At 38.3% G+C, this 12,596-nt stretch overlaps 1 protein-coding gene across 1 annotated transcript in view; it reads right to left on the bottom strand.

The window, feature by feature from the left end:
* LOC150097950 (uncharacterized) overlaps positions 1-12,596 on the bottom strand; it is a 357,533-nt gene that overhangs the window by 2,574 nt on the left and 342,363 nt on the right. The gene's annotated exons all lie outside the window — the stretch shown is intronic.

Here is a 12,596-nt window from a genome sequence, read left to right on the forward strand (position 1 = left end):
TCTGCACGAAAAAACCTGCCTCTCACACCCTCTTTATACAGTTTCCAGGGATGACCTCTGGTTCTCCCCTGATCTCCCACTATTCTCAGTAAAACTTCTCCACCACTGATCCTATAACAACCCCTTACCAGCTTGTAGGTTTCTATCATATCTCCCCTCTTCCTCCTGTCCACCAGACTCTTCTTTCCCCATACTCGACATTCCAGAGGTCAGAAACTACCTTAGTCATTGGCCTTTGGATATTTTCCAACATCTCTTCATCCTTCTGAAAACCCGGTGACCAATTCTGGGTACAATAGTCCATGTGTGGCCTAATCAAAACCTTATACAATGAAACAAGAATACTTCTACACGTCAGTGTCATCCGCATCATTCCCAGAAGCCTTTATGTTGTCTTTACAATTTTGGCAATGTGTCCCCTAAATTTTAGATCCTTATCCACTATCACCCCCAGATCTCTTACTTCCTCTACTTTAAACAATATATTCTCACCAAGCATAAATTCTGCATCCCATCTTTGTTTTCCAAATTTTAAAACCTTACATTTTGCAACATTGAATACACATCCCCATTTCTGTGCCCACTCAATCTATTCAAATCTTCCTGTAAGGCCACATCTTCACTACACTTTATGGTTCATCCCAACTTTGCATCATCTGTAAACAACTGAATATCTCCATCCAAATCTTCACCTATACCATTAATATACAAGTTAAACTGTAATGGACCTAAAACAGACCCTTGAGGCACTCCACTAGTGACTTTCTTTTTCCTGGATATCGCCCCCACATAGACAACTTGTTGATACCTATCAGATAGCCAGTCTCCAATCCAATGCACCAATCTAATATCTAACCCCATCTGCTCTAGTTTGACTGTCAACCTATCATGAGGTACTCTATCAAAAGCTTTTGTTAAATCGAAGTATATTACTTTGTATCCTTCTCCTCTGTCAAAGGAAGCAGTCACTTTATTGTAATAAGTAATTAGATTATTAAAACACGACCTCCCTTTAGCAAATCCATGCTGTCCATCAAAGATAATATCATTGTTGTCTACCCAACTCTGGATCCTAGTTCTCACAAGCTTCTCCAACAAATTAACTAGAATACCTGACACACAGGACTATAGTTTGATGCTTGAGTTCGATCACCTCCTTTATGAAGTGGCACAATCTTGCCCTCCTTAGGAACTTGACAAATGCAAGACTCATATTAAAAAAATATGTCAAAGCAGGTGTCAACTCCTGGCACATTCTTTCAGAATACGTGGGATTATATTATCAAGGCTCACAGCCTTATTAACATCTAGTTTACTCAACTCCCCATTCACCTCTTGCTCACCTACAGTCAGTCTCTCCTCCCCATCATCAACTGCTCACAATCCCTCCATGAAGTCACATTCACAAAATTGAAAGATCTTTATGAACTGCTCATTAAGTATCTTCACCACACATTCCGCATCAGCTGTCTTTATACCATTTTCTCCAATCAATGTCATCCTTCCATAATTGTTCTTTCTTTTGCTGGCTACATATAGAAAGAATTGCTCACCTACTAAGAAATGAATTTTTGGCTTCATTAGCCAACTGCTGTTCATACTGCTCTTTAGCTACCCTCACCAACCAAGTCGCCCTCCTTGTTTGGTCTTCGTAGACCTCATGGAATTGGTCCACACAATGTCCTTTTTCTCTATATCACATGCTTAATCTCTTTATTCATCCATCTCACACCCACCTTATTTAACCCTCTCACCCTTGGAATACATTTGGACATTGCATCTACTAAACAGTTTTTGAAAATCCACCAAGCTGCATTGATCTCTTTTCCAGCTAACTCCTCATTCCACACTACACCCACAAGCTGTATCCTGAGCTCTTCATAATCTCTCCCCTTGTAGTTCCACATATACCCTTTTCTCACAGGGCTCCTCTCACTGCTGGCAACCACCCAGGTAATCACCTCATGGTCAGTCTCACCAATTGGAGGATGACTTGACAACTCATTTATAATTATATCCTCTGATGAGATGATCAAATCCAAGACCATCAATCCTCGTGTGCCCTCTGTTACATACTGTCTGAGGTAGTTATCCCTCAAAAACTCAAGGAACTCATTTTCTTTACTTCCAGTTGCTATCTCATCATTCCAGTCTATATTGCCATAATTAAAATCACCCATAATGATCACCCCTTTTCTTATTTGCTTGGCTAATTTGAATACATTTCACTATCACCACCATCCACATTACCTGGTCTATAACATCCCATCAAGTATTTGATTCCATTCACCTCTATCTCACACCATACTGCATCAAAACCACTGGCACTATTTCAGTCTCTCATCTCTACTTTGTATGGACATAACTCTTTCTCTATCATCAATAGCACTCCCCCTCCCTTTTTACTCCTATCCTCACAAAACACATTATACCCTTTCATCTCTATTCCTGTCAGGATGTCATCCTCTTCCAACCACGTCTCACTTATTCCGAGAATTTTTGGGTGAACACACGCAATCAGTGCAACCATTTCATCTGCCTTGTTTCTTATACTTCTAGCATTTGTATACAAACACAACAGCTCATTTCTGGATCTACAGCTAGTTCCACTAATACCACTCACTCGATGTGATCTCTCCATGCTAACTGGGGCGATTTCCCTTTCTGCTTCTTCATTTTAAAACCCTTTTCAATTCAAACTGTTTCCTCTTGATCCCTGGTCATCTCATTCCTTTCCTGCCTACACATGCTCAACACCTCTTGGAGCATCCACCTTTCACATGCTGTGTAACCCTGTCCACCCTGAGCATCCCCTTTTCCCTGCTCCTCTTGCACACCCATTCTCTCATTTTCTATACTCATACCACTCACTTCCCCATTCATAACCACTTCTTCAATCTCTCCCGTCTTACACTTCACTTCCCACTCGATCTGATTCATTCTCTCTATTCACTTCTCTATCTTCCAGCAGCAGTCTTTCCAAGGAATTCGCACCATAACCACTCAAATGCAGTCCATCGCTCTCATATAGCTCAGTTTGTCCCTCAAACACATTCCACACATTAACAAACTGTACTCCCATCTCCTCACACATTTCAGCCAGCATATCATTCATAATCCTTGCTCTCAGCCTCATTTCACCAGAGTCATACCTAGGCAACACTAACTAACATTCCTGTCACACTATTCTCTTTTATCCTTCTAAGCAGCTTCCTGATATCCATTCTGATACACTTTGTCCTCTCTCAAATCATTCGTACCAATTAATACTATTAACTCTTTTGCTCACTCCTGCCTCATATCTAATGCCTCAATCACTCTACTCATTTTACTGCCTGGAAAATATACCTTGTGCATCCTCTCATCCAAAACACCTTTAATAATGGAGTCTCCCTACAACACCACTCACTCAACTTTCGTTAACTCTTCCATGCCATCATTTATTTTAATAGTTTTTACCCGAATTTCCTTAATTTCGTTCCGCATCCATTTCATTTCTTGCCTCATCCAATCCATTCAACTTCTGAATCTCACGACACATTCTATCATTCAATCTTTCTAACTCTCGAACCCCTCTTCTCACTTTCACTCTCATTCATCCTTCTTTGTTTCTGTACTTTTTTGTCCAACATGCGTCCAACTTTCGCTATCGTTCTTCCCATTTTCACACTCATTCATCTTTCTTTGTTATTTAAGTTAAGGGATATTACATCCCATATTGTTTCATAGCCGAATAAGAAACTCAAAGAGTTTCATGCCGAATATAGTAATTATATAAAGTTCGGCGAGTCCAAGCGTAAACAAATACCTGGATAGTGTTACAACTGACCCTTCAGGAAGTGCAACACTGAGGCAACGCATGGTAAGGGTGGAGCAAGCTCCGATCACTATTCTTGATATTTCCCCATAATGTGAAACCCAGCTCTAGGAGCTGTATTACTGTTTGACATTATGAGTGAGAGAAGGTCACTACCCAGACCAGTTTCAACCTTTGAGGTCTCATCAGTGAGTAGGTAGACCTATAAATACCAAGTTTGTAGCAAACAGAACTTACATATACCCTACCATGAGATTTGCCAGGAAGGTGTCCTAATAAGTTATTAATTATATGAAGAACCAAAGGCTTCAATTCGGCAACCTAAACTTATTTAAGTTAAGGGATATCACATCCCATATTATTTCATGCCGAATAAGAAACTCAAAGAGTTTCATGCCGAATATAGTAATTATATAAAGTTCGGCGAGTCCAAGCGTAAACAAATACCTGGATAGTGTTACAACTGACCCTTTAGGAAGTGCAACATTGAGGCAACTCATGGTAAGGGTGGAGCAAGCTCCGATCACTATTCTTGATATTTCCCCATAATGTGAAACCCAGCTCTAGGAGCTGTATTACTGTTCGACATTATGAGTGAGAGAAGGTCACTACCCAGACCAGTTTCAACCTATATTGAGGTCTCATCAGTGAGTAGGTAGACCTAGAAATACCAAGTTTGTAGCAAACAGAACTTACACATACCCTTGGTATGTGTAAGTTCTGTTTTTGCTTACGCTTGGACTCGCCGAACTTTATACATTTACTATATTCGGCATGAAACTGAGTTTCTTATTTGGATATGAAATAATATGGGATGTAATATCTCTTAACTAAAATAAGTTTAGGTCGCTGAATTGAAGCCTTTGGCTCTTCATATAATTAATATCTTTGTTTCTATACTTTCAATCCAACATGCGAACTTTCGCTATCATTCATTCTTTTTTCGCTATCATCCATTCTTCAGATTTTTTTTACTTTCGATTTCTGCGTCGCACCATTTCTAGTTTCATTCGTTCTCTCAATTTTGTTTCCTTCTGTAACTCTCACCTCACTTTCGTCCCTTTTAACATCCGTTACAGTTTTGAAATCACTCTTTTTCTTTTTTTAACATTTTTTTGCCTCTCTTTCTCACCAACCTTTTCTTTCAAAGGTGTACTCATTTTCCCCATGACAATTTCACTACTAACACTTTCTGTCAACAATTTCATATTTTCATTCATCAGTTCCTCGTTCAGGTCCCACTTTGCACACACCCTCCTTCCATCCTCGCCAAATATCCGAAAATCATTTATATAATCGAAAGAATACATATAACGAACCTCACACTTAAACGAAACGACTGAAATATAAATTAAAGTCATGGAATGACAATGCCACCGCCATTTTTTGCAGGTTACTAAGTCTAATAATAACAATTTTGTAATTAAGTTTTGGCAAAAGAAAAATCCCCACACTAATAAAACCGGTAGTGCACAACGTTTACAGCCTCTCTTACTCAAACAATTATGTATAAATATATTTAATTATTTTCCTAGAAAACTTATCCCAATCAGGAGCTCTTCTTATACATGTCACTGCGCTTGACTCACGAGCGCCGTATTATTATTATAAAAACCTCCATGGAGTCAATGACCCATCATGGAAATTATTAAATTTGCATTTAATGAGATCATGGACAAGTAAGTATATACTGTATCATGCCAAAGATTAAAGCAAAACTAAAATCTATTATCAGATGCAATTATACAAATTATTTTTTATTTGTAAAAGATCTATATATACTGCCTCAATCAGAATCTGCATGAGTATAAGACTCAGAGAAACTAAAAAGCAAATAGCCTTTTTAAATCTGGTGGCAATACTACCAGAATATATGATCATATAGTATTAGTCTGTATCATATAGTATTTTTTTAAATAGGATATTATTGGTATGGCACCAATGTTTGGTAGAACAATGGTGGCAAAGACCACAATTTCTGATGACTTGAATTTGCATGATTTTGTGCAGTGAAGCATGTGTGAGATGTATTCATTGTGAGAATTTAAGGATATATGGAAGGAAAATGAAACTGAAGAGCGAGTGTATCAGCAGGGTTTTTCTCCTGGAAACTCTGGTTTTTAATCCCAGATGCAGACAAATCGGCCCCTCAGAACACACAATTTATAGACATAGAATATCAGTTGTGGTGGAGGTGGGCAGTAGATGGCATTGGTGGAGATGATTCGTAGTAGAGGTTCGGTGCAGTGGTTGAGACAGTTGTAGGTGTGCTCCTGCGATGAGTCTGACTCCTTGGAGGTGTCAGGAATAATAATAATAAATGTCTCAAAAGTGAGTGCCAGTTAGGTGATGAGAATGAAGCAAATTTTAGTAGCGTGAACAGTATCAACAGTAGGATAGAAAATGTAAGAATTAATGTTCAATGTGTGGCAGTGGAAAAATACAGAAGAATGAAATTGTCAAAGAAATGGCACACCTGAATGTTATTTTTCACAGGACAAATTGCAAAACTGAAAAGTTGCATTAGTTGGAAGAGAGTAGTAGGACTGAGCAGGGCCAGCCATCTCGGGAGTGCGGTGGGTGCAATGCACCCAGGCTCCACGATCGAGTGGGCACAGTCGGTACACATTTGCAGAAACATTTTTTATTTTATTTTTTCTTCTAATTATGCTTTATAACTAATGGGATTTCATCGACAGGATTTTAGGGCCCCCAGTAATAATAATATCTCTGTGTTTCTCTATTGTATAGGGTTTTATGCTTAACCCTTTTGATGTGTTTATGCAGCGTATAAAAAATTAACAAACATGATTTCGTTTTTACCCTAAAATGACCGATTCATCATTAGTTTTTTTCTAATCTGTTACACATTTATATCATTTGGCTCGTTATCGAAACTGTTGAAAAATATTTATTGTATTCATTATATATGGTTAGTATAGAGCAGGGGTGGACAACCCTTAACATGCCTGCCAAATGTGGCACGCCAATGACTTTTTTCTGGCACGCAACCCAGGGCTCGTCTTAAAAAATAACTAAATAAAAAATACATTTCAAACATCTTCGCTGACACATTTTAACTTAATATAATACAATTTTATTAAGTACAGCAATACCAAATAAAAATACAATAATTAATTAAACTTTACCAACTGTTTCATAATAAGTAATAAGAAAATTAGAAATCCTATTTCCGAGACATTGATATATATATCCGCGAAATACTGATGTACAAGTTTTGCCCAGTTCAGACTTTATTCGTTGCATTATTCGTCAGGTATCCAGACGTGGCACGACTCCTTTACCATCATTTGATATATCTTTTCATATTTCGTAAAGAATGTATCCGTTTTCTAAAGTGTATTTGGATTTTATTAAATCGTAAGTCATTAAAATATGGATTGGAAGTATTTATTGTCAATTAACATGTTTAACTTATTAGATATAAAATCAAATTTCCTTTACATTGATTTTTGGAAACTAAAGTTTTCAGTTTTTTTCGTAAAATCCCCACATATACTGCAATTGCTAAGATTTCCTGCCTAAAGAGCAGTTTCCTTGTGTGCATCCTACCCAAATAGCACCATCTGCTTTCCCATTATTTCAAGCAAAAATTAGCAGTAATTTACAAGACTTGAGATACTCGATGAACAATCCTTCATGAATGACTAATGAACAGACAGCCATGGTACTATGCCAGTAAAGATATGTGCATACGATTGGTGCGGTATTAACAAAAGATCGCGCAAGTCAAAGATAAAAGTCAGCAGACAATTTTTGAATTGAAATGCTAATTCGCTTCAACCAAATTCAATATCTGAAAGTGCCATAACAATATTCACTATATATTTCCTAGCTTGAACACGTTTACAAATTTTAACACTTTTTATTGATTTTTATTGTTTCTCTGCATTTGAGCTGGGGGAACAGACTCCCACACATCTAGTTTTTAGTGTTTGCCAGTGCAGCATATGGTTTTGCTTGCGGCTAAATAGCATAGTTTTTGGGGGAAGGGACATGCGATTCATTAGTGCCATTTTTATCCCAGCTGTCTCTAATTGCACTATTTGTTGAGAAATATATTACACAGACTGCAAATGTTTGTACCTTATTCAGTGATACAATAAAACGACCTGCTTTTACTTGTGTCTGCAGACGTATTGGCTAGTATGGAGGGCACATAGTTTGCCATGGGATCTATTGCCATTAGTGAATCACTGTTGCCATGAGGCCTCCAAGGAGTCAAAAGACTCATCTTTTGATGGAATTGTAGAAGGCAAGCATACGATAACGGTAGCAATATGAAGGGAACATATAAAAGCGTACATTCTAGAATAATCAGTTTAAACCCTCATGCAATTTATGTACCTTGCTTATCACATTCGTTTAATTTGATAATTTGTGATGCTACTTCAGTAGTATATATTGTAAAAAAATTTTCGGAATATTGCAACGTTTATACTGCATATTTTCTGCATCTACCAAAAGGTAGGAAATTATTAAATTAAATATTTATTAAATTTGTATTAAATACAAAAGCATTTAAATATTACGCTTTTCCAAAATAGATGCAGTCAAAGCAGTATATACACAGTTTGAACAAACTTATGCCTTAGAATTTATTGGTGCAATTAATGATAACACAGCAGAATCCAAAGCTAAAAGTCTACTAGATTCATTACAGGAAATGCCATTTATTTTAAACTTATGGTGTGGTTTACAATATTGTCAAAAATTAATAGTATCAACAAACAATTTTAAGCAAAAACAATTGTTCTTAACTCTACTTTTAATTTAGTGAAAAAAATTAAAAATGAAATCCAAAATTTATTATTATTATTATTATTAAAACAAGACCTCATGGAGTCAAAGACTCATCTAGGAGGTCCTTTTATCTCACACACATCTCATCATACCGGGTCTTAAACACATTCAAACTCCTTGCAGACACCACACTCTCAGGCAAGGCATTCCAATCATTCACAACTCTGCACGAAAAAAACCTGCCTCTCACTCCCCTACTCACACCCTCTTTATACAGTTTCCAGGTATGACCTCTGGTTCTCCACTGATCTCCCACTATTCTATGTAGAACTTCTCCACCATTGATCCTATAACAACCCCTCACCAACTTGTAGGTCTCTATCATATCTCCCCTCTTCCTTCTCTCCACTAGACTCTGCAAATTACATCTTTTCAATCTTTCCTCATACTCGACATTCCAGAGGTCAGAAACTACCTTAGTCAGTTGCCTTTGCACCCTTTCCAACATCTCTTCATCCTTCTGAAAACCAGGTGACCAAATCTGGGCACAATAGTCCATGTGTGGCCTAATCAAAGCCTAATACAATGGAACAAGAATCTCCCTACTTCTACACGTCAGTGTCTTCCTCATCATTCCCAGAAGTCTGTGTTGTCTTCACAATTTTGGCGATGTGTCCCCTAAATTTTAGATCCTTATCCACTATCACTCCCAGATCTCCTATTTCCTCTACTTCCAACAATATATTCTCACCAAGCATAAATTCTGCATCCCATCTTTGTTTTCCAAATTTTAAAACCTTACATTTTGCAACATTGAACTCGCATCCCCATTTGCTTGCCTAATCACTCAATTTATTCAAGTCTTCTTGCAAGGCCACAACATCTTCACTACTCTTTATGATCAACATTTAACACATTTTTAGACAACGCAAAAAAGATAGCACGAAAAAGATTATTTTCCGAACTAGCAGAAGATGAAGTTTTACTAAACCCTGTAGAGGAATTTAGATGGCACTGTTTCAACATTGCGATTGATACTGTTATTGTACAAATAGATGAGAGACTTTAAATTATACCCAATGTTATTTCTTATTTCTGGCTGAAATATGTGAGGAGATGGGAGTACAGTTTGTTAATGTGTGAAATGAGTTTGAGGGACGAACTGAGCTGTATAAGAGTGATGGACTGCATGCGAGTCGCTTAGAGAGACTGCTGCTGGAAGGTAGAGAAGTGAATAGAGAGAATGAATCAGATCGAGAGGGGAGTGATGTGGAAGAGCTTGAGAGTAAGACAGGAGAGATTGAAGAAGTGGATATGAATGGGGAAGTGAGTGGTATGAATATAGAAAATGAGAGAATGGGTGTGCAAGAGGAGCAGGGAAATGGGGAGGCTCAGAGTGGACAGGGGTACACAGCATGAGAAAGGTGGATGCTCCAAGAGGTGGTGAGAGCATGTGTAGGTAGGAAAGGAATGGGATGACCAGGGACCAAGAGGAAATAGTTTGAATTGAAAAGGGTTTTAAAATGAAGAAGCAGAAAGGGAAATGGCCTCAGTTGAGCATGGAGAGATCACATCGAGTGAGTGGTATGAGTGGAACTAGCTGTAGATCCAAAAATGAGCTGTCGTGTTTGTATACCACTTCAAGAAGTATAAGAAACAAGGCAGATGAAATGGTTGCACTAATTGTGTCTGTTCACCCAAAGATTGTCGGAATAAGTGAGACATGGTTGGAAGAGGATGACATTCTGACAGGAATAGAGATGGAAGGGTATGGTGTGTTTCGTGAGAATAGAAGGGGTAAAAAGGGAGTGGGAGTGCTATTGATGATAGAGAAAGAGTTATGTCGATACAAAGTAGAGATGAGAGACGGAAATAGTGCCAGTGGTTTTGAGGCAGTATGGTGTGATATAGAGATGAATGGAATCAAATAGTTGGTGGGATGTTGTTATAGACCAGGTAATGTGGATGGTGGTGATGGTGAAATGTATAGTCAAATTAGCCAAGCAAATAAGAAAAGGGTGATCATTATGGGTAATTTTAATTATGGCAATATAGACTGGAATGATGAGATAGCAACTGTAAGTAAAGAAAATGAGTTCTTTTGAGGGATAACTACCTCAGACAGTATGTAACAGAGGGCACACGAGAATTAAGGGTCTTGGATTTGGTCATCTCTTCAGAGGATGTAATTATAAATGAGGTGTCATCCACCAATTGGTGAGAGTGACCATGAGGTGATTAATTGGATGGTTGCCAGCAGTGCGAGGACCCCTGTGAGAAAAAGTTATATGTGGAACTACAAGGGGGATAATTATGATGAGCTCAGGAGACAGCTTGCAGGCATAGTGTGGAATGAGGAGTTAGCTGGAAAAGAGATCAATGCAGCTTGGGGGATTTTCAAAAACTATCTAGCAGATGCAATGTCTAAATGTATTATTCCAAGGGTGAGAAGGTTAAGTAAGGTAGGTGTGAGATGGATGAATAAAGAGATTAAGCATGCGATACAGAGAAAAAGGGTATAGTGGAGGTAGCATAAAAGAAGTGGAAATAACCAATTTCATGAGGTCTACAAAGACCAGGCAATGAGGGTGACTTGGTTGTGGAGAGTAGCTAAAGAGAGGCATGAACAGCAGTTAGCTAATGAAGCCAAAACGAATCTAGGAGGTCTTTTGATATGTTGCCAGAAAAAGAAAGGATGATTATGGAAGGATGACATTGATTGGAGAAAATGGTATAAAGACAGCTGTTGCAGAATGTGTGGCAAAGATACTTAATGAACAGTTCATAAAGATCTTTCAATCTTGTGAATGACTTCATGGAGAGATTGAGAGCAGTTGATGATGGGAAGGAGATACTGACTGTAGGTGAGCAAGAGGTGTGTGGGGAGTTGAGTAAACTAGATGTAAATAAGGCTGTGGGACTTAATAATATATCACTGCGTATTCTGAAGTGGCAGAGAGTTGACACCTGCCTTGACATATTTTTTTAATACGAGTCTTGCACTTGGTCAAGTTCCTAAGGAGTGGAAGGAGGGCTAGATTGTGCCACTTCATAAAGGAGGTGATCGAACTCAAGCATCAAATTATAGGCCTATCTGTGTGTCAGGGGTTGTGGTTAAGTTGTTGAAGAAGCTTGTGAGAACTAGGATCCAGAGTTGGGTAGACAACAATGGTATAATATTTGATGGACAGCATGGATTTGCTAAAGGGAGGTCATGTTTTAGTTATCTCCTTACTTAGTATAGGCGGAAATGGGGAAATATGATTGAGACATTCAAATTGCTGAAGAGTTTCTACAGAATTAATTCGGAGGATTTTTTTGAGATCAGGACTGGTGGTGGGAAAACTAGGGAACACCTAGGGAAGCTGGGCAAGAGTGTGGTTAGCATGGGTGTTAGAAATGGGTTCTTTACTTTTAGAGTGGTAAATGAGTGCAATAAGGTGCCAGAGTCTCTATTATATCTCCCCACTTCCTCCTGGAGAGGAAGTGGGGAGATATAATAGGAAGGGGTTGTTATAAGATCAATGGTGTTTTGACGGTGAGCAAGTTCAAGGCAAGGTATGATAGATACTGTGAGAATGTCATACAGTTGTGTGGACATGATGTTTAGGGCCTTCCACGATGAGTCTAATCACTAGCTGGAGTCACCCATAATAATAATAATTACAATAAAGTGACTGCTTCCTTTGACTGAGGAGAAGGATACACAGTAATATACTTGGATATCGCAAAAGCTTTTGATAGAGTACCTCATGATAAGTTGACAGTCAAACTAGAGCAGATGGGGTTGGATATTAGATTAGTGCATTGGATTGGAGACCGGCTATCTGATAGGTTTCAAAAAGTTGCGTATGGGGTGCAATATCCAGGAAAAGGGAAGTCACTAGTGGAGTGCCTCAGGGATCTGTTTTAGGACCATTACTATTGAACTTGTATATTAATGATATTGGCGAAGATTTGGATGGAGATATTCATTTGTTTGGAGATGATGCAAAGATGCTAACCATAAAGAGTA

The sequence above is a fragment of the Typopeltis vanoorti genome, chromosome 16 (genome assembly GCF_054136105.1).
Source record: "Typopeltis vanoorti isolate ZY-2024b chromosome 16, IOZ_Tvanoo_1.0, whole genome shotgun sequence".
NCBI classification, from domain to species: Eukaryota; Metazoa; Arthropoda; class Arachnida; order Uropygi; family Thelyphonidae; genus Typopeltis; species Typopeltis vanoorti.